Source organism: Somniosus microcephalus, chromosome 14, assembly GCF_052327205.1.
Source record: "Somniosus microcephalus isolate GS21.2 chromosome 14, FLI_Smic_1.0, whole genome shotgun sequence".
Taxonomy (NCBI): Eukaryota; Metazoa; Chordata; class Chondrichthyes; order Squaliformes; family Somniosidae; genus Somniosus; species Somniosus microcephalus.
In genome coordinates this window covers 123,162,427-123,189,062 of record NC_141000.1, presented here as the reverse complement: position 1 = coordinate 123,189,062, position 26,636 = coordinate 123,162,427, and the positions used below count along the sequence as shown (strand labels likewise).

Sequence of the window (26,636 nt, the reverse complement as noted above, 5' to 3'; positions counted from 1 at the left end):
ACGTCCGCGGGTTGTTCCGCAACCCCCCCCACGGGCAGGGTCTCGTCCCCATCCCCGGGAGGCACGAGCTGGACAGACACCTCTGCCTCAGCCTCCCTAGGGACAGGCGACCCCTGCCGATCGCCCACGATGGTGACAGCGGTGGGGAGGGGCGCAGCACCCGCGGCAGGCGACGACTCCCCCTGTCCGGAGGGACCTTCCTCCTCCTGGTCCTCCTCCTAGTCCTGGGGGTCGCGCCTTCTTTTTAGAGCGGAGGGATAGTGGGAGAACTCCATTTCCGCAGGGGCCTCCCCCGCTCCCTCCGGTGGAGCAGGTTTGTCGGGTCCCCCGCAGGTTTTGATGCTCCCGCCTCGGCGGTCACGGCCACAGGCTCGGGCACGGGGTCCCCCCCGCTCTCGCCCTCCCTGATCAACTCGGCGATGCTTTCGGGTGACAGGGGCGCCAGGTCCAGGGGCACGCCCTCCCTGCCCACCCCACGGTGTTTATTTTTCCGCGGGGCCCACCCCACGGTGTTTATTTTTCCGCACCCTCTTCCCGACCGGACGCACTTCCTCCCCCTCGCCGGAGGCCTGGATGGCATCGACCTCCGACGACGACCGCACCTCGGTAGTATTTGTTTGGGGGGGGGCGCGGCCAGACCCGGGGGGAGGAGCGGTGGCGGCGCCAGCCTCGGCCACGCCAGGCGACCTGGCGGCCTTGGAGGCGGGGCAGTTTTTTCGTATATGCCCCACCTCCTTGCAGGCGTGGCACCGCACGCCGTCCGTCGTCCAGAAGACGCGGTGAAGGGTCCCCTCGTGGAGGACCGAAAAAACCCCGTCGGTCTCCCCCTCCCGCGCCAGCTGAACGAAGGCCTGGCGCCGGAAGGAGAAGACATGGCGAAGGCTGGCTTCCCGGAATCCGAGCGGGATCGGCGTGATCCCCGACCTCACCTCCCCAAGTTGGAGCAAGTGGGGGAGGAGGAGCTCACTCGAGATGTAGGGCAGGACGTTCGATAATACGACCCTCTGCGCGGTGGCCTCTAGAGGGTCCACCGGCAGGAAGGTCCCGCCCACGGTGAGCCCCTTGGTGATGGCCAGGGCCACCGCCCGCTCCGACTCCAGGAAGAACACAGCCTTCCCGTACATTTTCGAGGCGGCGAGTATGGCTGGAGGGCCGACAACCCCAGCCATGGCCTTCACGCACGCCTCGATGGTCATGTTGGGGTGGGTGTAGCTCTTCACCCCAAGCTTCTTTGTTATGAGTCGGAACGGCGACGGGGCAGCAGCAGAAGCGGGAGCAGCCGTGGCTTTGGCCGTCACTGCCGCATAGGTCATTGCCGGCCCCGTCACCGCCGAAGATGTGCAAGCCATAATGGGGTGGTTCTTTAAAGAGCTACACACACCCCAAGTCACAGGCCCTACGGTGTTAAAGGCCTTGGTAAGGTAAAAAGTCTTCCCTTGAGCAGAGGGAGTTTAAAGTAACTGGCCCGCCTCTCCCCTTGATGGAATTAATTGGGAGAGGGGCCTTCCTTCCCTCTGCTCAAGTGGCAATTAATAGATTTAAAAGGAGGTGCCTTTTCAGAGAGGCAAAGAGAGGACAAAGAGAGAGAGAGGGGGGGGTGGGAAGGAGGGGGGCCGCAAAGGCAGGGTCCCCACTCAAGGTGGTATTTGGTGGGTGGGTGTTGGCAGGGTGCACTCCCCGATGGAAAAGCAAAGTCTTAGGCAGATGGTCTTCAGGCAGGGGGAGAAGATGTCTTCGCCTGGGTAGGCTGGAGAAAGCCCAGGCTCAGCCCCACACCAGGTCTTCTCAATGTCAGGGAAAAAAGCTTCACCTGGGCAGCTCCAGCCGACCCAGGCCAGGCTTTCCGGCCCGTCTTCTTTCCTCCCCCCGCCTAGAATACAAAGTCTTTAGGGGAATGCACAAAAGACACCCACCTGCAGATGTTGAAGGATGCAGCTCCTCCCCTCCTTCCAAGTTGGAGCTGAGTGGTGTTCCTCTCCCCTCTCTCCCCCTCCTGGACTGGAGGCCAATTTGGGGAGGCAGTGATGGAAGGCCTCTCCAGTTGTAATGCTGGCCTCCTCTGTCCTCTCCTCCTCTCTCCCCAGGCACCTCGGTAAATGAAGATGGTTGAAGTTGTAGATGGTAGGTTGCTGGTAGTGGTGGCCTGGGGTCACTCCTTCCCCTCCACTCCCAGGCCAAGGCGACCACATACTCTCCACTCAGCAGCTCAGCAGCAGCACAACCTGCTCCTCAGAGAGCAAGGTCTGCAATGAGGTTGTGAGGGTGCCAGTCAGTTCCTTCTGTAACCTCTAGATGGCACCTTCACTTGTTTGTTTCTAGCCCTTTGTTAATTGTTCCTAGCCTCCTGTGTTAATTCTTAACGGCCTGTTAACTGTTCATGGGTTTCACCTGGTTTTCTTGGTATATAAGTTCTGTGGTTGCTTTCCTCTGTGCTCAGTCCTAACTGGGGAACTGGGGACTAGCCTTCGCTCTGTGGCTGCTGGCTTTGATTAGCTGGCTGCCATGGTTCTCGAGCTCTGTATTTAAGATGTATCTAAGTCTGTGTTCTTGTTGTTCTTAGTCTTGATAAGGTGCTGGGCTGGACTAGCGTGTTGCCATGTTGGCGCTTGTCTTGAGCTCTGTATTGATAAGCCTGTTACCCCTGTGGCAGCCCCTCGTGATAGCTTGTCTCGAGTCTCGTCTCGGCAGGCTGGTTGCGCTTGTGGTAAGCTTATCCCAGCTCAGTATGGACAAGTAGGTTGCCTCATGGAAGCTGTCCTGAGTTCCTAATCTTGACTAGCCATTTTGTAACTTGTCTCGAGTTCTATGTATGTTGTTGTGTTCCTTGTATGAATCTAGTTATGTGTGAATTTAGTAAAGTACCTTAAAGATTGTATACCTGCCTCTAGCCTGGTTTCTGCACTTGGGTCCAGAACCTACCTTGCCTGGAGAGCACGGCCCCGTATCTACACGGCCCCGTGGCTCCCCAACCCCTCTGACACAGGCTGCCATTTCTCGGTATGGTAGTCCCTGGCCAAAACTTGTTGACCTATCTGGAAGGTTCTAGTTGGCCTTTCATTCATGCCTTGAAATTGCCAGTTCTCTACGTCCCTTCTGATGTTTGGCTTGATCAAATCCAGCCGGCATCTTAGTCTTCTATTGAAAAACATCATGGCGGGAGTTTGGTTTGTAACCACATGTGTTGCATTCCTGTACGCAAACAAGAAGTTATCTACCTTATGTTGTAGTTTTATGTCTTCATTACCCATAGCCTTTATGGCCTTCTTGAAGGTCTGGACAAACCTTTCAGCTAATCCATTGGTGGCGGGATGGTATGGGGCGGACGTGTAGTGCTTAACCCCATTGTTTTTTAAGAACTTCCTGAATTCTTCGGACACAAATTGCGGTCCATTATCAGAACAGATCTGTTCAGGCAGCCCATTCCTGGCAAATATGGTCCTTAATACTGTGATGGTTTTTTCCGTGGTGGTGGAGGACATCTTTATTACCTCCGGCCACTTGGAGTGTGCATCAACCGCGATTAAGAACATTGAGTCCATAAATGGACCAGCAAAGTCGATATGTACCCTTTGCCATGGAGATGAGGGCCACTCCCATGGATGTAGAGGGGCTTGTGGTGGGGCGTTTTGGACCTTCTGGCATCCTAGACAGCTCTTGGTCATTTCTTCGATGTCTCCATCAATACCTGGCCACCACACAAACGCTCTGGCTAGGTTCTTCATTTTCACTCCACTCGGATGCCCCTCGTGAAGCTCCTTTAGCACTTTATCCTGGAGTTTGGGTGGAATCACCACTCTGGATCCACACATCAAGGTTCCTCGGCACACTGACAGCTGTTCTCTTCTTTGCGAGAAGGCTGGCAACAGTGGTTCGCCATGTGCTGGCCATCCCTTCACCGTTAAATCGTAGACTCGTGAGAGAGTCGGGTCATTTCTCGTTTCCTTTTCAATGGTAGAATTTGTTACTGGTAGACATTCCACTATGGTTGAGTGGAACATCTCCACTGGGTCCACTGTAGGTGCCTCTTCTACCGTTGGCAACGGTAGGCGCGATAAACCATCAGCATTCCCATGCTGTTTTGATCCTTTGTATTCTATGTCATATTGGTGTGCCCCTAGGAAAAGGGACAACCTCTGTGTTGAGATACCGTGGCAAACGTGGGAGTCGAGACCAGAGTTGGTGAAACACAACTGCTTTAATCAACCTCATGGCAAAGAGAAACTGGAAAAGCCCGCGCAACCACTTAAATACTCCCCAGACAGGAAGTGCTCCCGGCAGCCTGTCCCTGCGGGAAACAAGTTGCTGGAGGAAAGGGCCCCCGGCTGGGGGCATCTGCTTAAACTGTCCGTGCCGCCGTGAGCGGATTATGTCCAGTGGTGGCGTGTCGCCACAGAGCTCCCCCCAGAATCTGCTTAAAAGGAGTGGATGAGTCGTGACGGTGGTCTAATGGTTCTGCCGGAGCGGCTCTGAGTGGTCGCCGGTCTAGTTGGTGGGGCCGGGCGGTTCGCCGCTGGCTGTGCTGGCTTGCTGGCGGGACGGCCTCTAGTTGGAGGCCGGGCCACGGGGACCTGTTCCCCTGGTTCTGTGTGTGCTGGTTTGAGCCGGTTGATGGAGACTGTGTCGACCCTGTCGCCGAGTCGCAGCTTGAAGACCTTGTCCCCGGTTTGTAGTACCTCGTACGGTCCGTCGTACGGGGGTCGCAGGGGTCCGCGGTGCGCGTCGTGTCGCACGAAGACGAAGCATGCCTGCTGTAAGTTTGGCGGGACGTGAGGTGCGAGTTCGCCGTGTCGGTTGACCGGAAGTGGGGCGAACTGTTGAGCGGAAGAGAAAGAGTTGAGCCGCTGCTGTTCGGCCGACCAAGGCGTGGTAGCCTCCGGGAGGAATTCGCCTGGTACGCGCAGCGGTTGTCCGTAGACTAACTCTGCTGCCGAGGACTGGAGGTCTTCCTTGACCGTGGTGCATAGGCCTAGTAGCACCCACGGTAGGCGGTCAGTCCAGGTACTGTCCTGCAGGCCGGCGCGGAGTGAGGCCTTGAGTGACCTGTGGAAGCGTTCACACAGCCCATTGGCCTGTGGGTGGTACGCCGTGGTTCGGTGGCGCGTCACCCCGAGGTTGCGTGCTGTGGCCGTCCAGAGTTCAGAGGTGAACTGGGCGCCTCTGTCGGAGGTTATGTCGGCTGGTACGCCGAACTTTGCGACCCAGGTGTTAACGAACGCTCTGGCGATGTCGGCTGTGGTGGTGGAGGTCAGCGGCACTGCCTCAGGCCAGCGTGTGTAGCGGTCGGCCATCGTGAGGAGATAAGTTTGGCCTTGCGATGGCGGCAGAGGACCGACGATGTCGACGTGTACGTGGTCGAAGCAGCGGCTGGGTACCTCGAAGTCTCCCAGGGGTGCTTTTGTGTGCAGCTGTACCTTAGCCCGTTAGCAGGCGAGGCAGGAGGTGGCCCAAGTCCGAACATCTTTGCTGAGGCCGCGCCAGACGAAGCGCTGGGAGAGGAGTTTGACGGATGCACGGGAACCCGGATGGGAGAGCCCATGTAGCGCGTCGAAGATGCGGCGGCGCCAGGTTGCAGGGACGACTGGCCTGGGTTGGCCGAGTGAGACATCGCAAGTGACTGCCGTGGCTTCGGGCCCATGCGCGACCTTGGCTAGGCGTAGCCCTGGCAGGCTGGTAGCTGCCAAGAGGAGGTCTGGGTCCGTGAGCTGGGCCGCTGCTAGTTGCGCGTAGTCGACCGCGAGGTGATTCGCGCAGATGGTGGGACGGGAAAGGCAGTCGGCGACAACGTTGTCTCTACCGGAGACGTGCTGGATGTCCGTAGTAAACTCGGACACGGCCGCGAGCTGGCGTTGCTGCCTAGCGGACCAGGGTTCGGTGTGCTTGGCCATCGCGTATGTGAGTGGCTTGTGGTCCACGTACGCGGTGAAGGGGCGGCCCTCCAGGAGGAACCTGAAATGGCGGACCGACAGGTGGAGCGCGAGGAGCTCGCGGTCGAAAGTAGATTATTTGACCTCCGGGGGGCGCAGTTGGCGGCTGTAGAAGGCAAGTGGCTGCCACGCGCCATTGACCCACTGCTCGAACACGGCTCCGACCGCATGGTCGGAGGCGTCGGTGGTGAGCGCGACCCGGGCATCGGCCCTCGGGTGCGCGAGCAGGGTGGCGTCGGCGAGCGCGTTTTTGGTGGCGTCGAAGGCAGCTGACGTGTCAGTGGTCCAGGCTACGGCCATCTTGCTGGATTTACCTCGGAGGGAGTCGTATAGGGGCTTCATGAGGGCTGCAGCTCTGGGAATGAACCTGTTGTAGAAGTTCACCATCCCGAGGAACTCCTGGAGGCCCTTGATGGTTTTGGGGCGGGGGAATTGCTGGACGGCCTGCACCTTGTTGGGCAGGGGGACGGCCCCAGCAGGGGTAATGTGGTGACCGAGAAAATCGATCTCAGCTAGGCCAAATTGGCATTTCGCCGGGCTGAGGATGAGCCCGTGTTGGGCTAGGCGCCCGAATAGGATGCGAATGTGTTTGAGGTGTTCCTGTTGGGAGGAGCTGGCCACGAGAATGTCATCTAGATAGACGAATAGGAAGTTCAGGTCCCGGAGGACTGAGTCCATAAGGCGCTGGAAAGCCTGGGCTGCATTCTTGAGGCCGAAGGGCATCCTCAGGAACTCGAACAGGCCGAATGGAGTGATGACGGCCGTTTTGGGAATGTCCGCGGGGTGTACGGGGACTTGGTGGTAACCGCGCACCAGGTCGGCCTTGGAAAAGACGGTTCGTCCGGCCAGTCGGGCCGAGAAGTCCTGGATGTGCAGCACCGGGTATCGGTCGGGGGTGGTGGCGTCGTTGAGGCGGCGGTAGTCCCCGCAGGGGCGCCAGCCTCCGCCGGGCTTGGGGGCGATGTGGAGGGGCGAGGCCCAAGGGCTGCTGGAGCGGCGGATGATGCCGAGTTGCTCCATGGTGGTGAACTCGGCCCGCGCGATTTCCAGCTTGGCCGGGTTGAGTCTGCGGGCGTGGGCAGAAACCAGGGGGCCGGTGGTGGGGATATAGTGCCCCACACCGTGTTTGGCGGCTTTGGCCGAAAAGGTCGGGTTAGTGAGGGCGGGAAACTCGGCTAGAAGTGCCGAGTAGCGTCCGTGGCTCTGGCGAGGCAGTAGGTCGTCAGGCCAGCCGAACGGGCCGGGGTGAATGCACCAGGGATGGGGGCCATAGTATTGATGTCGACGAGGCGGTGCCTCGGAATGTCGACAAGGAGGCCGTGGGCGCGTAGGAAGTCGGCGCCGATGAGTGGGCAGAGGACCCTGGCTGTGAGGAACTCCCAGCGGTAGCGGCGGCCTGCGAGGTCGAGCGTGACCATGCGGGTGCCGTATGTGCGGATGTCAGAGCCATTGGCTGCGGCCAGCGTGATACCCCGTGCGCCGCATTGGATTTCAAGGGCGGAGGCGGGGGTGATGCTGTGCTGGGCCCCTGTGTCGCACAGAAATCGGCGGTTGGTGCTGTCGTCGGTGACGTACAGCAGAGGCCCCTTTTGCCCCGCGGCCATCGTGGGGGCCGGTGCGGGGGGGTGTTTGAAAGTGCACGGTGGCATGCAGCGTTGGGCCCTAGTGCCAAAACGGGTGTGGTAGTAGCAGTGACCCGGAGTGGTAGGGCGGTCGGGCCTAGTGGGCCGGGGAGACCGCGTGGTCGTTGCCGTGAGGTCGGGCGCGACGTCGCGGGCGGTCTGCGCAGAGAGCAGCCAGTCGGCCTTTGCGGCTATCCCATTCAGGTCCATGGAGCCAGACTCCACAATGAGTGGGCGGATGCTGGCGGGGAGCTGCCGAATGAAAAGCGTGCGAAAGAGGGCACCGGGGTTTTTGTCGCCCGAGAGGGACAGCATGTGGGAAAGCAGATCCGACGGTGAAGCGTCACCAAGGCCGGAGAGGTCGAGGAGTTGGCAGTTGAGCTGGTAAGAGGACGCTTGAAATTTTTTAAGGAGCGCGGCCTTCAGATGTTCGTACTTGCCTTCCACTGGTGGATCCTGCAGCGCTGCCCAAACCTTGGGGACTGTGGCGTAGGTGAGAGAGGCGACGAGGTAGTCGTACTTTGTGGTGTCGACTGTAATGTTTTTCAGCCGGAATCTGGACTCGGCTTGAATGAACCAGGCCTCGGCCAGGTTCTCCCAAAAGTCCGGTAGTTTAACTGTGACTGCGTTTGTATCCGCCATGCTAGCTTAGGATTCGTCCTGAGCGTCGGGGTCACCAGTGTTGAGATACCGCAGCAAACGTGGGAGTCGAGACCAGAGTTGGTGAAACACAACTGCTTTAATCAACCACATGGCAAAGAGAAACTGGAAAAGCCCGCGCAACCACTTAAATACTCCCCAGACAGGAAGTGCTCCCGGCAGCCTGTCCCTGCGGGAAACAAGTTGCTGGAGGAAAGGGCCCCCGGCTGGGGGTGTCTGCTTAAACTGTCCGTGCCGCCGTGAGCGGATTATGTCCAGTGGTGGCGTGTCGCCACATCTGTAGCCTTTGCGCTGTCATAATGGGAACGCCCTTTTTAGGGTTGAATATGGAGACGAGGGGTTGATGGTCAGTCAACAAGGTAAATTTTTGTCCGTGTAGGTAATGGTTGAATTTCTTCACCCCCCACACCAGGCTAAGTGCCTCCCTGTCGATCTGGGCATAGTTACGCTCAGCTGAGTTCAATGAGCGTGACGCAAAAGCTATCGGCTGCTCCAATCCATCAGGGAATCTATGCGATAATACTGCTCCTACGCCGTAAGGGGATGCATCGCACGCCAGTCTGATTGGCAGTGATGGGTTGTAATGAGCCAACACTTCCTTGGACGTGATCAAGCCTTTGCATTTATGGAAGGCACGTTTACTGTCTTCGCCCCATTTCCAAATTGCTCCCGTTTGTAGCAGTGCGTTAAAAGGGTGCAGAACAGTTGACAAGTTCAGTAAAAATTTATGATAGTAATTTATCAATCCCAGTAACGACCTTAATTGTGAGACATTTTCAGGTACTGGGGCTTTTATGACCGCTTCAATTTTTTCAGGTGACTTATGCAACCCTTCTTTGTTAATTATATGGCCACAATATGATATTTGTTTCTGGAAAAATTCGCACTTGGGGCGATTTGCTCGTAGGCCCCGTTCTCTCAGCCTAGTGAGCACCTGCTCCAAATTGGCAAGGTGCTCGTTGTCGTGTTCTCCTGTTACAAGGATGTCGTCTAGGTAGCATTGAGTCCCCGGAATCCCTTGCAGGACTTGCTCCATAGCTCTTTGCCAGATAGCTGGAGCTGATGCTACTCCGAAAACCAGTCGATTGTACTGGTACAGGCCTTTGTGTGTGTTTATCGTGAGATACTTTTTAGAGGCCTCCTCAACCTCCATCTGTAGATATGCCTGTGCCAAGTCAATTTTGGTGAAGCGTTTCCCTCCGGATAGTGAGGCGAAAATATCTTCTATCCTCGGAAGAGGATACTGTACCGTGTGAAGGATCGGGTTTACAGTCACCTTGAAGTCCCCACAGATGCAAATTTTTCTCTGTTCTTCAGATTTATCATTATTCAACGTTTTCTTCATGACCGGGACGATGGGTGTTGCCCACTCGCTCCAATCTATCTTGGATAACACGCCTGCCTTTTCCAAATTCTCCAGCTCTGCCTCGACTGCTGGACGAATTGTGTATGGCACCGGCCTTGCCTGAAAAAACTTGGGAATTGCCGCATCTTCCACTTTTATTGAGGCGGTGACGCCTTTCAAGGTTCCTAGTTCCTGTTGAAACACTTCTTTGGCGTTGGCCAAGATGTCTTTTAATCGTTCAGGTATGACGTCATCATCATTTTTTTCTTACTGGTCACCGTCAGTGCCTGAATGGAGTGCCAGTCTAAACATATCTTCCTGATCCATTCACGTCCCAACAGCGGTGGACCACCATCTTGCAGAACGTATAAATACAACTTCTGTATTTCCTTGCCGTTGTATACAACAGGCACCCTTATTTTCCCTCTGGGGTATACTTTCTGCCCCGTATATGTCTTCAAGATAATGGATGTGTCTTTCAAAGTTATATGCGGAAATAGCCGCTCGTAATCCCGTCGAATTATGACGGTCAGAGCTGATCCTGTATCGAGCTCCATTTTAACTGGGGACCCCGCTATCGTGAGGGTAACCCAAATGGTCTGGTAATCTTCTTTGGCAATTACATTATGTAATTTGAGACAGCTTAGTCTCTTGTTTCCGGAGTTGCTATCGCTCTTCTGGTCTTCGGAGCTATTGTCCGTCATCATTTGTACCTTTCTGTACTTTTCCTTATTGATTTTTTTTCTGTCAGTGGATTTTTTGTTTCCAGATCGGCATACACGTGCAATGTGTCCCATCTTTCCGCATTGCCTGCATGCTTTGTCCTTGAACCAGCAGTCCCTCTGGTCATGGGTGGATCTGCGGCAGCGATAACATCTCTCGAAACCCCGTGTCATTTCATGGGTGCCGAAGTCCTGTGGCTTTTGCTGTATCTCTGCAGCTCCTCTTGCTGCTGCTTCGTATGATACAGCCACACTGAAAGCCTTGTCCAGTGTCAAATCTTTCTCAGAAAGTAGCCTTTTCTGTGTTCCTTCACTTAGGAGACCGCAGACGAATTTGTCTCGTAGAGAATCTGCCAGTCCTGCCCCGAATTGGCAGTGCTTTGACAGCTTTCTTAATTCGGTGAGGTAATCAGCGTTACTTTCATTCTTGTGCTGATTCCTCCTGAAGAATTTGAATCGTTCCGCTATCAGCAGCGGTGTTGGGTTTAAGTGCTCCTGTAGGGTATCAACAATCTCCTTAAAATTCTTGTCCATCGGTTTGGCTGGAGTGATTAAGTTTCGTAACAGCCCGTATGTCCTTGCGCCCATCAGATTTAGAAGTGCCGATGCCGTTTTATCATCCTCTACTTCATTCGCTGTGCAATATACCTCCACTCTTTCCACATATGTGGTCCAATCCTCTATATTACTATCGAAAGCAGTAATATTGCCAGTCTTAGGCATCCTGAAAATCAAAAATGGCGCCTCCCGCGCTTTCCTTTCTTCCCTGCCGAGAAAAATGGCGCCTCCCGCGCTTTCCCGCCGCTGCCGCTGCTGACAACGCTGTTCTCCGCAGTTTTTATTTACAGAGATATTTTTAATAGTTGGAGACTCGTTCCCGCCGGACTCTCTGGGACTTTTCCCTCCCTCTGCTTGGTCCGAACGCCGACCTGCTTTGCAGCACCGGCCGTCTTCCGAGTGCTGCACCCTCCGTCTCTGTTTGCCTACGCCTTCCGACTCGCTGCTCGGCCCCGCTGCAGAGCCACCCGATCGAGCCCCAGCCCGCCGCCCAGGAAGGATTAGTGCAGTACCTGCCACCAGCCCGGCTAGCTGGTGAAACCATTTTTTTTCTTTTTTTTTTTCTTCGACCTTCGTCGGAGGAATCGATCTCCTTGAGGTGCTGCCGAATTGCAGGTAAGTCCGTTTCCAATTCGTCGCCACTGTTGTATCCGTGTGTTAATGGAGACACGGAATGCAGGAGTTGGTTTAACAGGTGTTTCCTGAACAAAGTCTGGAGGTGAACTAAAAGATACAAGACGCTATACAGGCTTATATACCCGAGTGGTCATTACCGGTATTACAGTACACAGGGGCTCTTAAAGGTACATACACTACAATTTCTACCATCTACAAGGCACAAGTCAGGGGTGTGATGGAATACTCTCCACTTGCCTGGATGAGTGCAGCTCCAACAGCACTCAAGAAGCTCGACACCATCAAGGACAAACCAGCCGGCTTGATTGGCACCCTATCCACCACCATAAACATTCACTCCCTCCACCACCGGCGTACCGTGGCTGCAGTGTGTACCATCTACAAGATGCACTGCAGCAACTCGCCAAGGCCTCTTCGGCAGCACCTCCCAAACCCGTGACGTCTTCCACCTAGAAGGACAAGGGCAGCAGGCGCCTGGGAACACCACCACCTCCAAGTTCCCCTCCAAGTCACACACCATCCTGACTTGGAAATATATCGGCCGTTCCTTCATCGTCGCTGGGTCAAAATCCTGGAACTCCCTCCCTAACAGCACTGTGGGAGCACCTTCACCACACGGACTGCAGCGGTTCAAGAAGGCGGCTCACCACCACCTTCTCAAGGGCAATTAGGGATGGGCAATAAATGCTGGGCCTTGCCAGCGACGCCCAGGTCCCAGGAACGAATAAAAAATATCTCTTTGATCTGTTCTACTCTCTTTTTGTGGGGCTCATTTTTCTTCCCTAATCTCCTGAGTTTAATGACTTAGCCTGGGTTGCAGTTGAGGCTCTGGATGGCCTCCAATACCTTGCCCAGATGGCCAATCTGCACACATAAGCTTAGCCAATGAGTGTTGGTAGGCCAAATTGACCGTGTGGGGGCTTCAAAGCCAAGCCTTGCCCTTTCCTCGCCCGCGCTTGGACACCGTCCTGCAAAGTTCCGACAAGGGGGAAAGGTTGGGCAACCCAAGCCAGAGCTCCCTGGATGCGGAAAGAGATAGAGAGTAAGATGAAGCAGAAAAAGGGGGCTATGACAGATGTCAGGTTGAGAATACAAATGAGAACCAGACTGAACATAGAAAGTTCAGAGGGGAAGTGAAAAAGGATATAAGGCGGGCAAAGAGAGAGTATGGGAATAGATTAGCAGCTAACAGAAAAGGGAATCCAAAAGTCTTCTGTAGGCACATAAATAGTAAATGGGTAGGAAGAGGAGGGGTGGGGCTGATTAGGGGCCAAAAAGGAGGCCTACACATAGAGGCAGACGGTATGGCTGAGGTACTAAATGAGTACTTTGCATCTGCCATTACCAAGGAAGAAGATGCTGCCAAAGTCATAGTGAAAGAGGAGGTAGTTGAGATACTGGATGGGATAAAAATTGACAAAGAGGAGGTACTAGAAGGGCTGTCTGTACTTAAAGTAGATAGGTCATCAGGACCGGATGGGATGCATCCTAGGATGCTGAGGGAAGTAAAGATGGAAATTGTGGAGGTACTGGCCATAATCTTCCAATCCTCCTTGGATATGAGAGTGATGCCAGAGGACTGGAGAGTTGCAAATGTTACACCATTGTTCAAAAAAGGGTGTAAGGATAAACCCAGTAACTGCAGGCCAGTCAGTTTGACCTCGGTAGTGGGGAAGCTTTTAGAAACGATAATCCGGGACAAAATTAACAGTCACTTGGACAAGTATGGATTAATTAAGGAAAGCCAGCACAGATTTGTTAAAGGCAAATCGTGTTTAACTAACTTGATTGAGTTTTTTGATGAGGTAACAGAGAGGGTTGATGAGGGCAATGTGGTTGATGTGGTGTACATGGACTTCCAAAAGGCTTTTGATAAAGTGCCACATAATAGGCTTGCTAGCAAAGTTCAAGCCCAAGGAATAAAAGGGACAGTGGCAGCATTGATACGAAATTGGCTAAGTGACAGAAAACAGAGAATAGTGGTGAATGGTTGTTTATCGGACTGGAGGAAGGTACACAGTGGTGTTCCCCAGTGGTCGGTACTAGAACCACTGCTTTTCTTGATATATACAGTATTTGACTTAGACTTGGGTGTACAGGGCACAATTTCAAAACTTGGAAGTATAGTGAACAGTGAGGAGGATAGTGATAGACTTCAAGAGGACACAGACAGGCTGGTGTAATGGGCAGACACGTGGCAGATGAAATTTAACGCAGAAAAGTGCGAAGTGATACATTTTGGTAAAAAAGAATGAGGAGAGGAAATATTAACGAAAGGGTACAATCCTAAAGGGGGGTGCATGAACAGAGAGACCTGGGGGTATATGTGCACAAATCGTTAAAGGTGGCAGGGCAGGTTGAGAAAGCGGTTAAAAAAGCATCCGGGATCTTGGGCTTCATAAATAGAGGCATAGAGTACAAAAGCAAGGAAGTTATGATGAACCTTTATAAAACACTGGTTCGGCCTCAACTGGAGTATTGTGTCCAATTCTGGGCACCACACTTAAGGAAGGATGTGAAGGCCTTAGAGAGGGTGCAGAAAAGATTTACGAGAATGATTCCAGAGATGAGGGACTTCGGTTATGTGGATAGACTGGAGAAGCTGGGGTTGTTCTCCTTAGAGCAGAGAAAGTTGAGAGGAGGTTTGATAGAGGTGTTCAAAATCATGAGGGGTCGAGATAGAGAGAAACTGTTCCTCTTGATGGAAGGGTCAAGAACCAGATGACACAGATTTAAGGTGATTGGTAAAAGAACCAAAGGCGACATGAGGAATAACTTTTTTATGCAGCGAGTGGTTCGGATGTGGGATGCGCTGCCTGAAAGGGTGGTGGAGGCAGATTCAATCGTGGCTTTCAAAAGGTTAGTTGGATAAGTACCTGAAGGAAAAGAATTTGCAGGGCTACGGGGAAAGGGCGGGGGAGTGGGACTAGCTGAGGTGCCCTTGCTGTAACCATTCTATGATTCTAAGCTCACGGGATAGCGATCTGGATCAAGAAGCCTAGATGATTGTCTTCTCCTTTACCAAGGCAATGGTAGCACCCCAACTGTTATGGCTGAGATTAACTAATTCAACACAGATCGGTGTATCAACGGCAAGACCTCCCGGTGTGTGTGTGTGTTAGTGCTTTTACCCTTTAGGTTATCAGGAGAGGCAGCTGGTTAACTCTTGATTCCAGTTTCCTGAGGACCTCATAATATTTTCCTAGCGCAGCCCATTCTTTGTACTTAAAGTATTTCAGCTATCTTCATCAAAACTAAGCTAAGGTGTTTGTTCTGAAGATTAATATTTTTAAGAATTCTTTTCATTTGCCACAGGTGACTCTAGTTGCTAATTTTAAGCGTTGATGAATCGGGTAATCCAACAATGTCCCACTTAATGCGGTGAAAAGAAATCTTTTGTACACTCACGGATGAGGCATTTCTAAGCAAGGTTCTGAAGAAGAACAAACTTACATTTATATAGCACCTTTCAGGACATCCCATGAGCCAACTTGTACACAAAGAGGTTCCACAAACAACAATGGGATCAATCGCTAGCTAATCCAGGGGCATAGGAGCATTATCAACAGGAGGAGGCCATTCAGCCCCCTCGAGCCTACTCCACCATTTAACCAGATCATGGCTGAGCTGCACCTCAACCCCATTTACCCGCCTTTGCTCCCATGATACCTGATGTAAGAAAACTACTTGGCACTCGGTCTAAGCGTTAAACAAAGCTTTAATCAACTGTTTTACAACATGGAGGTCTAGTTGTGTCCTTCACTAGTTCCTGTTAAGAATGTCCTACGCAAGCTGGGCCCGTGCCCGAGTATTTATACTCTCCCTGGACAGCGCTACCCGTAGGCTGCTCAGTATTATTTCATAAGTCTTTCTTTCATGAATGACTGATTCACGTCAACATCCTTACCCAACAAAAAACTATCCACCTCAGTCTTGAAAGCTCCAGTTGTTTCCCAGCATCCACAGCCTTTAAGTGGAGAGAGTTCCAAATATCTATTACACTTTGTGTGAAGAACTGCTTCCCGATTTCACTCCTGAACGCCCTGGCTCTAATTTTAAGATTATGCTCCCTTGTTCTTGATTCCCCACCAGAGGAAATAGTTTCTCTGTATCTACCCTATCGAATCCTTGTAATCTGTATTGGTTGAGGGGTAAATGTTGACCAGGATCAGGAGAATTCCCATGCTCTTCTTCAAATAGTGCCGTGGGATCTTTTACATCTACCCGAGAGAGCAGATGGAGCCTCAGTTTAACATCTCACCCGAAAGACTGCAACTCCGACAGGGCAGCACTGTAGTGTCAGGTGTGGCTCAGTAGCATTCTCACCTCTGAGTCAGAAGGTTGTAGGTTCAAGCCCAACGTTAGAGACTTGAACAGACAATGCAAGATGACACTCCAGTGCAGTACTGAGGGAGCGTTGTACTGTCGGAGGTGCCGTCTCAAGTGGACATTGAAGATCCCATGTCACTATTTCGAAAAAGAGCAGGGGAATTCTCTCCTGGCCGATATATATCCCTTAGCCAACATCACTAAAACAGATTATCAGGTCATTATCACATTGCTGTTTGTGGGAGCTTGCTGTGCGCAAATTGGCTGCCGCATTTCCTACCTTACAACAGTGACTACACTTCAAATAGTACTTCATTGGCTGTAAAACGCTTTGTGATGTCCTGAAGTTGTGATAGGCGCTGTAGAAACGCAACTCTTTCATTTCTTTTTTTACATTATAATTTCATGTCCTAGAGTGAGGTTTGAATCCCTGACTCTCTGGCCCAGAGGCAGGAGCGCTATCACTGAGGCAAGCTGACGTTTATCTGAAGTGGTGGAGGAGCAGGAGCATAATGTCGGTCAGCCGTCTCTTGGAAGGGGGGAGCGGGGTAAGGAAAATTCCAAAGTGGCTTGTCACTCTTCCCACGTCGGTCGGTATGCCTCGAGCTTCTCTCGCTGTGACAGAGCGGGGTCTGAAGACATCTCCTCTCCTCACCTTCCACGGCAGGGAAGCAACCCGTAGAGGAGACTGAGCCTACGGAAGGGTTAACGTGAATTGGGCCAAGTTGACGGAAAGTTACTGATTCTAAAGTGTTACTTCTACCAGTTGACCTGTTTGTAAAAAAAAATGTTACATTTTAGCTTGAAAAGACACGTTTTCATATCGATGTTAGGTGCAGGAATGAGAGAGTTAATTATCCCTGCTGAAAACTGTGGCAAACATTTTTTTAAAAATGGTGGCTGTCAGGGAACGGAGCAAAGATGCTGGGTCGTTAGAGAAAAGTTTGAACATTAAGAAATGGCCTTTGACCCCCAACAACTCTTCTCTCCCCCCCACCCCCCCACTCCACCGCCACCCCCCGTCCCCACGCACCCAACCCAACCCCCAATCTCTCCGCTGTGGAATCGGGGAGGCTGTGGAAAGGATGACCCCTTCACAGAATTCCTGAGACTGGAGGGTTCTTAATGATGCACTCACTGCGCCCAGCTAAAGAAAAATAAGTCTGCATGTTTTCTCTGGACGTACGGATTGTGTCACCCCCCTTAAAAGGAGAGTAAAGATAAAAATGTGTTTTCTTTTTTTAAAAAAGAAAATTAGATTGGAGTTGTATAAATTTGAAACGTCCCACCCCCGCTTCTCCCTGCACATGCACACACACACACACACACACACACAGACTGACTTAAGAGTGACCTTATGTCACAAATAATGACTGCAGGTTAATTGATTCAGAAAGCCTTGTCTGGGTAGATCTCTCCCTGGGCCTCTTGAGTTAGGCGAAAACATTCCAATGTACTGTGGAAAAAAAAAAGCAGCCAGGCTTAGGCGGGAGAGAAGCAGGAAGTTCCACGAGTTTTGATTATGCGCAGACTATTAGTTTTCCTTCTCCGTGTTCAATTCTCACCCCCCCCACCTCCCCCTCCTCCTCCCTCCCTTTCTTCCCTCCTCCTTTCCTCTCCAAACCTTGTACCGCGAGCTCCTTTAATTGAGACTGACACACACACACACACACACACACACACACACACACTACACTCTCTCTGGTTTCTCGTGTTGCTAAAGGTTCGGAACCGAACAGGATAGGCCATCCTCTTTATTTATGTATCAACGAGAAAAAGTACCCTTGTGCGCTGAAAATTTCCTTGAGCATTTATTATTTTTCTTTTTTTAAAAAAAAAAGAGAGCTGGATGCCTGAGGCTGAGAGGGTCGGTCTTATTTCTGGTACACAATGTAAGAATCGTACAGCAATAGGCAAATGAGCCAGTTCATGGAAAGGAGCCTCAATCTGACAGTGGACAAAACAAAAAAAAACTTTGAGCACTTCTACCGACTTCCAGACAGCACTTGCTGGATCGCCTGTGAGTAAAAGAACCAAAAAAAATCTTTTTACCAATTCTTATTTAAATTGTGTGTTTTTAAAAAAAAACGAGGGTTCGTTTCGAGCAGATCTTAAAGTTCTGGCTGTGCCGTGTCTTCCCCTCTTCTGCGCGTTTCAGACAGAGCTTAAATCTCAGCGGATATTTTTCATCTTTTTTGTGTGTGCTTATTTTGAATTGCGAGTCGGTGTGCGGGTAAAACACGAGGAGTTTCTGCATAGTTTTCCAGGATGCTTTTTATTCTTTATTTCTGCCATTCCCCCACTCCCAACCCCCCTCCTCCTTCCTGCTTTCTTTCCCCCCCGCCAACCACCGCGCCCCCCCACCCGCCACCCCTGCCCCCATCGTCCGAATCTCTGTTTAACCCCTTCTCTCTCTCTCACTCTCTCTCGCTCTCTCTCTCTCTCTCCACCCATTCTGGCTGTAGGATCCGGTTAGGTTTTTTTGGCAGATTCTTTGGTCTCCCATCTTGGCCTCCTTATCTTCCGAGTGCAGTGGCAGAACGATTATGAACAGACAGCTTTGTGTACAAATTCCTGGCCATTTGTGGGTCAGGTCCCAAGGGGGCATCCGTCTGCTTTCTGAACTAATGCAGAATGTCCTTTGTGTCTGCCCAGTTATTAGCGGCAGACCTCCCGTCACATTTTTGTAAAATAAATCTTTAGAAAATGCAAGAACCAAAACCATTTGATTTCAGGTTTTAAATGTATTTTATTTTTTAGCTGTGTTTTCACCTCTTATTGAATCAAATTTGCTTCGAGGAGTTATAGAGGGAAATGAATTAATTCACCTGAATTTCAGAGACTAAGCTCTCGGTGTCCTCCCCCTCCCCCCCCCCCCCCCCCCCACTTGGTTGCGAATCATGCCAATTCCCTTTTCCGTTCCCGATCCCTCCCTCCTCCGGCCGAGAGCGAGACGCCAGTGGGAATGGTCGGGAATGCTGCTCAGATGTTCCAGAGGAGTACTGCAACGCTCCTGAGGCACCAGTGGCCATTTTGAGGTCAGTGTAGAGAGAAATAGACATCAGCCGGATTAACCAGGAACAGTTAGAGCGCGCTCGGCCGCGGCTCGGCAACTTTGCAAAGCTTTCTCACTCTCTTTCTTTTCTCGTTTTTCCAAAATTCTTCTCCCCTCTCCCTCCCCACCTCCACCACCCCGCTTCCTTCCGAAGCAGTTTAGTTGGCCGAACTTAAAACACGCTTAATAGTTGAACAAAAAAAAGAGTTTGAAACCAAAAAAAAACAAAACAATCTGTTGTGGCTCACAAAGAAATCATTGGCCTGGGTTTAGTCCGCCCGCCCTTCCAAGGTAGGTCCCAGAAGGGAGGCTGGTCACAGATGTGTCTGTACTTAGAGGGACTGATTCTCTCTGATGGTGTTCAGTAGTCAAGGGGGAGCGAAGGTTATCAGTTATAAATCCTACCATGCGATCCCTTGCACCAGGGATAAGTCAAGCTTTATCTTAAATCTTAAATTTTTTAATGTTTCTATACATTGTTCAGCAAAAAATTGCCCCCCGCCAACCCTCCCACCTTCGATATTTTCACCCACTAATCTTCATGTCCCAGGCCTGAAGCTGAGGGTTGAGAGGCTCGGGAGCTTGGCCTGTCCTCCATAACTGCACCCATTCGTGATTCACACCTGTGATCTTTACTTCCCTTGCTCATTTGTCTCCCCCCTTGCCCTCCACACTCTTCCTCCTCCTCCTCCACAGTTAGGGCACAACTTCCAGCTTCCACTCACCACCTCACTGCCCAGCTCTGCTCATCTTGACAATTGAGTGGTGTGGGACTTGAATCTTTGCCCAGTCACTCTCTGTGAGCCGATTAACGTTCAGCATGGCGCTCTGCTCCATATCGTTGCCCGCCCTCCCCCCCACCCACCCACCACCCCCGCTGCCCCTGATTTTCTCCTCTTTTCCTCTTCTCTCAAAGATGTCGACTTGTTCCTGGGGTAACCTGCCCGCCTCCTAATTGGCACCAAGTCCCGTTTAACCATCACCCCCCTGTGCTCGCTGACCTATATTGGCTCCCGGTCCGGCAATGCCTGGATTTTAAAATTCTCATCCTTCTTTGCAAATCCCTCCAAGGCCTCATCCCTCCCTATCTCTGTAACCTCCTCTGGCCCTACAACCCTCCGAGATCTCTGCGCTCCTCCAATTCTGGCCTCTTGTGCATCTCTAATTTGCTTCGCTCAATCATTGGTAGCCGTGCCTTCAGCTGCCTGGGCCCCAAGCTCCGGAATTCCCTCCCTAAACCTCTCCGCCTCTCTCTCCTCCTTTAAGTCGCACCTTAGAACCTAACCCTTTGATCAAGCTTTTGGTCACCTGTCCCAGTATCTCTTCATGTGGCTCGGTGCCAACTTTGCTTGATAATCGCTCCTGTGAAGCGCCTTGAGACGTTTTACTATGCTGAAGGTGCTATATAAACACAAGTTGTTGTTTGTTTGTGTGGACTGTTTCAGCTCTGCCCATAGGCCTCTTTATGACATTTAATAACCAGCTGTCAGCGACTCTGCCCATGCTGGCTGGGCTGCATGCCCACCAATTCCTTCGGCCATCCCCTCTCAGCAGTGAAGCAGCCAGTCATGGTGTGTTGCGCCTTGTTGAGAGCATGCTTTATAAGATATTAAGTTGGAGTCCTCCCTGAACCACTCTGTTTAGCACTGGCCACCTGTACATAGGAAGGATATTATTGTTCCCGTGAGGGTCAGAGGCAAGCAATGAAGATGATTTCAATGAGCAGGAATTCAAGTTACTGGGAAAATTTGAGGAAGTTGGGCTTGCTTTCTTTGGAAAAATTCAAGTGACCTAGTTGAAATTTTCAATATTATGAATAGAATTGAACAAAACTGATCCAGTTAAATTGTTCAGTGCAGTGTGGCGTTCAAATATCAGGAGTTTAAAAAATGAGTGCATTAAGAGTGTTAGTCAGGGTAATAGAGTTGCAGAGTGGGTTATCAGAGAAAGCCATTGAAGTATAAATGTGGTTCAATGGACAATTAGACCCATTTCTGGAGAGAGCAGAGATTAAGGGACATGGTGGATAGATGGGATTGAGGGATATGGTGGGAAGGTTAATAGGTGGGACTGAGGGATTTGGTGAGAAGGTTAATAGTGGGACTGAGGGATTTGGTGAGAAGGTTAATAGGTGGGACTGAGGGATTTGGTGAGAAGGTTAATAGTGGGACTGAGGGATTTGGTGAGAAGGTTAATAGTGGGACTGAGGGATTTGGTGAGAAGGTGGGTAGGTGGGATTCACGGTTATGGCAAGAAGTTGGATAGGTGGGGCTCATACATTACAAAGGGATTGGTTTATGGCCTAATGGCCTTTTTATTTTCCTAAAAACCCTTGCATTTTTAATGTTGTAACCTGGTGAACAACAGGAGCTCACCAAGCACAAAATCAAAGTAACAAATCAATAACCAACTGCTCAGCAGGTCTTAACAGTGGGCTGGTAGTGTGTTTTATGGGAATTAAGAGGATTTGGGGGTTTTAAATGGAGACTGAGAGGTGGAAGGCTGGGAATGTGTTTGACGGAGAGGAAGAGAAAAGCTGGGTGTGTTTTCTATGGAGAATGAGAGAGGCCTAGGAATTTGCTTAAATGCACAGTTAAGTTAGTCCTGTTATAGAATCACAGTCAGTGCTGGGACACTCAGTCCTGTTACACACACAGTCAGTGCTGGGACATAGAAACATAGAAACATAGAAGATAGGAGCAGGAGTAGGCAATTTGGCCCCTCGAGCCTGCTCCGCCATTCAATGCGATCATGGCTGATCATCCAAATTCAGTACCCGGTCCCTGCTTTCTCCCCATACCCCTTGATCCCTTTAGCCTTAAGAAATATATCCAACTCCTTCTTCAATATATATAATGAATTGGCCTCTACTGCCTTCTGTTATACACACACAGTCAGTGCTGGGACACTCAGTCCTGTTACACACACAGTCAGTGCTGGGACACTCAGTCCTGTTACACACACAGTCAGTGCTGGGACACTCAGTCCTGTTATACACAGTCAGTGCTGGGACACTCAGTCCTGTTACACACACACACAGTCAGTGCTGGGACACTCAGTCCTGTTATACACAGTCAGTGCTGGGTCACTCAGTCCTGTTACAGTCAGTGCTGGGACACTCAGTCCTATTACACACACAGTCAGTGCTGGGACACTCAGTCCTGTTACACACACAGTCAGTGCTGGGTCACTCAGTCCTGTTACACACACAGTCAGTGCTGGGACACTCAGTCCTGTTACACACACAGTCAGTGCTTGGTCACTCAGTCCTGTTACACACACACAGTCAGTGTTGGGACACTCAGTCCTGTTACACACACAGTCAGTGTTGGGACACTCAGTAATAAGAACATGAGAACATAAGAAATAGGAGCAGGAGTTGGCCATTTGGCCCTTCGAGCCTGCTCCGCCAATCAATAAGATCATGGCTAATCTTCTACCTCATCTCCGCTTTCCTGCACTATCCCCATATCCCTTGATTCCCTTAATATTCAAAAATCTATCGATCTCTGTCTTGAATATACTCAACAACTGAGCCTCCACAGCCCTCTGGGGCAGAGAATTCCAAAGATTCACCACCCTCTGAGTGAAGAAATTTCTCCTCATCTCAGTCCTAAATGGCCGACCCCTTATTCTGAGACTGTGACCCCTGGTTCTAGACTCCCCAGCCAGGGGAAACATCCTCCCTGCATCTACCCTGTCAATTCCTAAGAATTTTGTATGTTTCAATGAGATCGCCTCTCATTCTTCTAAACTCTAGAGAATATAGGCCTAGTCTACTCAATCTCTCCTCATAGGACAATCCCCTCATCCCAGGAATCAGTCTGGTGAACCTTTGTTGCACTCCCTCTATGGCAAGTATATCCTTCCTTAGGTAAGGAGACCAAAACTGTACACAATACTCCAGGTGTGGTCTCACCAGGGCCCTATATAATTGCAGTAAGACGTCTCTACTCTTATACTTAAATCCTCTTGTAATAAATGCCAACATACCATTTGCTTGCTGTACCTGCATGTTAACTTTCAGTGATTCGTGTACAAGGACACCCAGGTCCCTCTGAACACCAACATTTCCCAATCTCTCACCATTTAAAAAATACTCTGCTCTTCTATTTTTCCTACCAAAGTGGATAACTTCACATTTCTCCACATTATATTCCATTTGCCATGTTCTTGCCCACTCACTTAGCCTGTCTATATCCCCTTGGAGCCTTCTTGTATCCTCCTCACAACTTACATTCCCACCCAGCTTTGTATCATCAGCAAACTTGGATATATTACATTTGGTCCCCTCATCCAAATCATTGATGTAGATTGTGAATAGCTGAGGCCCAACACTGATCCTTGCGGTACCCCACTAGTTATAACCTGCCAACCTGAAAATGACTTGTTTATTCCTACTCTCTGTTTTCTGTCCGTTAACCAATCCTCAATCCATGCGAGTATATTACTCCAATCCCATGAGCCCTAATAACCTCTTGTGTGGCACCTTATAGAATGCCTTCTGAAAATCCAAATACGCCACATCCACTGGATCCCCCTTATCTATTAAATACATATTTTGGTTCTGTCTTCACAAAGGAGGACACAAATAACCTCCCAGAGATGTCGGGGAACTATGGGTCTAATGAAAGGGAGGGATTGAATGAAATCAGTATTTGTAGGGAAATGGTGTTAGGGAAATTGGCAGGATTGAAGGTCGATAAATCCCCAGGGCCTGATAATCTACATTCTAGGGTACTTAAAGAAGTGGCCCTAGAAATAGTAGATGCATTGCTGGTCATCTTCCAAAATTCTATAGACCCTGGAACAGTTCCCGTGGATTGGAGGATAGCTAATGTAACCCCACTATTTAAACAAGGTGGTAGAGAAAAAACGGGGAATTATAGACCAGTAAGCCTGACATCGGTAGTGGGGAAAATGCTAGAGTCCATTATAAAAGATGTAATAGCAGAGCACTTGGAAAACAGTGACAGGATCGGACAAAGTCAACATGGATTTACAAAAGGTAAATCATGCTTGACTAATCTACTGGAATTTTTTGAGGATGTAACTGGTAGAATAGATAAGGGAGAACCAGTGGATGTGGTATATTTGGTCTTTCAGAAGGCTTTCGACAAGGTCCCGCATAAGAGATTAGCGTGCAAAGTTAAAGCACATGGGATTGGGGGTAAGGTACTGACTTGGATAGAGAACTGGTTGGCAGACAGGAAGCAAAGAGTTGGAATAAACGGGTCTTTTTCCGAGTGGCAGGCAGTGACTAGTGGGGTACCGCAGGGATCGGTGCTAGGACCCCAGCTATTCACAATATATATAAATGATCTAGACGAGGGAACTAGATGTAATATCTCCAAGTTTGCAGACGACACAAAGCTGGGTGGGCGTGTGTGTTGTGAGGAGGATGCAGAGAAACTCCAGTATGATTTGGACAGGTTGCGTGATTGGGCAGATGCATGGCAAATGCAGTATAATGTGGATAAATGCGAGGTTATCCACTTTGGTGGCAAAAACAGGAAGACAGATTATTATCTGAACGGCAATAGATTGGGAAAAGGGGAAGTGCAACGAGACCTGGGTGTCCTTGTGCTCCAGTCGCTGAAGGTAAGCATGCAGGTGCAGCAGGCAGTTAAGAAGGCAAATGGTATGTTGGCCTTCATAGCGAGAGGATTCGAGTACAGGAGCAAGGATGTCTTGCTGCAGTTTAACAGGGCCTTGGTGAGACCACACCTTGAGTATTGTGTGCAGTTTTGGTTGCCTTATCTGAGGAAAGATGTTCTTGCCATGGAGAGAGTGCAGCGAAGATTCACCAGACTGATACCTGGGATGGCAGGAATGATGTATGAGGAGAGATTGGGTCGATTAGGCTTATATTCGCTAGAGTTTAGAAGAATGAGAGAGGATTTCATTGAAACTTAGAAAATTCTAACAGGACTAGACAGACTAGACGCAGGAAGGAGGTTCCCGATGCCGGGGGAGTCCAGAACCAGGGGTCACAGTGTAAGGATAAGGGGTAAGCCATTTAGGACTGAGATGAGGAGGAAATTTTTCACCCAGAGAGTGGTGAACCTGTGGAATTCTCTACCACACAAGGCAGTTGAGGCCAATTCAATAAATATATTCAAGAAGGAGTTAGATATACTTCTTAAGGCTAAAGGGATCATGGGATATGGGGAGAAAGCAGGGACATGGTACTGAATTTGGATGATCAGCCATGTTCTCATTAAATGGCGGAACAGACTCGAGGGGCCGAATGGCCTACTCCTGCTCCTATCTTCTATGTTTCTATTCTGCTAGTTACAACCTCAAAAAACTCTAACAGATTTGTCAAACACAATTGCCCTTTCATAAATCCGTGTTGACTCTGCCCAATCCTATTATTATTGTCTAAGTGCCCCGTTACCATGTCCTTAATAATAGATTCAAGCATTTCCCCTACTGCTGATGTCAGGCTAACTGGTCCGTAGTTAGCCATTTTCTCTCTCCCTCCTTTCTTAAATAGCGGGGTTACATTTGTCCGGTTATACACACAGTCTGCGCTGGGACACTCAGTCCTGTGCTACACACAATCAGTGCTGGGATACGCAGTCCTGTTACACACAGTTTGCACATTCTCCCCGTGTTTGCGTAGGTTTCCTCCGGGTGCTCCGGTTTCCTCCCACAGTCCAAAGATGTGCGGGTTAGGTTGATTGGCTATGATAAATTGACCCTTATTGTTAGGGGGATTAAATACGTGGGGTTACGGGGATAGGGTGGGATATGTGTTGGTGTAGGGGTTACGGGGATCGGGTGGGATATGTGTCGGTGCAGGCTCAAAAAAAAAAACTGGGCAGCACGGTGACATAGTGGTTAGCACTGTTGCCTCACAGCACCAGGGACCCGGGTTCGAATCCGGCCTCGGGTGAGTGTCTGTGTGGAGTTTGCACATTCTCCCCGTGTTTGCGTGGGTTTCCTCCGGGTGCTCCGGTTTCCTCCCACAGTCCAAAGATGTGCGGGTTAGGATGATTGGCTATGATAAATTGACCCTTAGTGTTAGGGGGATTAAATACGTGGGGTTACGGGGATAGGGTGGGATATGTGTTGGTGTAGGGGTTACGGGGATCGGGTGGGATATGTGTCGGTGCAGGCTCGATGGGCCGAAATGGCCTCTATCTGCACTGTGGGGTTTCTGTGATTTCTGTGACCATCTGTGACAATCAGCGCTGGGACACTCAGTTCTGTTACACACACAGTCAGTGCTGGGACACTCAGTCCTGTTACACACACACAGTCAGTGCTAGGACACTTAGTCCTGTTATACACACAGTCAGCGCTGGGATACTCAGTCCTGTTATACACACACATTCAATGCTGGGACATTCAGTCCTGTTACACACACAGTCAGTGCTGGGACACTCAGTCCTGTTATACACACAGTCAGTGCTGGGACACTCAGTCCTGTTACACACACACAGTCAATGCTGGGACATTCAGTCCTGTTACACACACAGTCAGTGCTGGGACACTCAGTCCTGTTACACACACACAGTCAGTGCTGGGACACTCAGTCCTGTTATACACACAGTCAGTGCTGGGACACTCAGTCCTGTTACACACACAGTCAGTGCTGGGACACACAGTCCTGCTACATAGCACAGTGAGTTACAAGGCACTTTCTTCTCTCCTTATAATGAGCATGTTTTGGAAATCCATTGCTTTACCATTAAATAACTTGGACTAGTGGCTGAACGCCTCCCGCAGTCTAGCACCAACCCATATAGAGCAGAGAATTGTAGTGTCCGAGTATCA

At 50.6% G+C, this 26,636-nt stretch overlaps 1 long non-coding RNA gene across 10 annotated transcripts in view; it reads left to right on the top strand.

The window, feature by feature from the left end:
• LOC147107890 (uncharacterized) overlaps positions 1-26,636 on the top strand; it is a 420,818-nt gene that overhangs the window by 111,176 nt on the left and 283,006 nt on the right. The window contains exon 1 of one of the 10 annotated variants that reach the window (XR_015080909.1): positions 17,427-17,816. The exons of 8 other annotated variants lie outside the window; for them this stretch is intronic. This is a non-coding gene — a long non-coding RNA (uncharacterized LOC147107890). Of the gene's footprint in view, positions 1-17,426; positions 17,817-18,757; positions 18,835-26,636 lie in introns of those variants that run through there. One more of the 10 variants, XR_015080910.1, reaches the window with a different exon arrangement.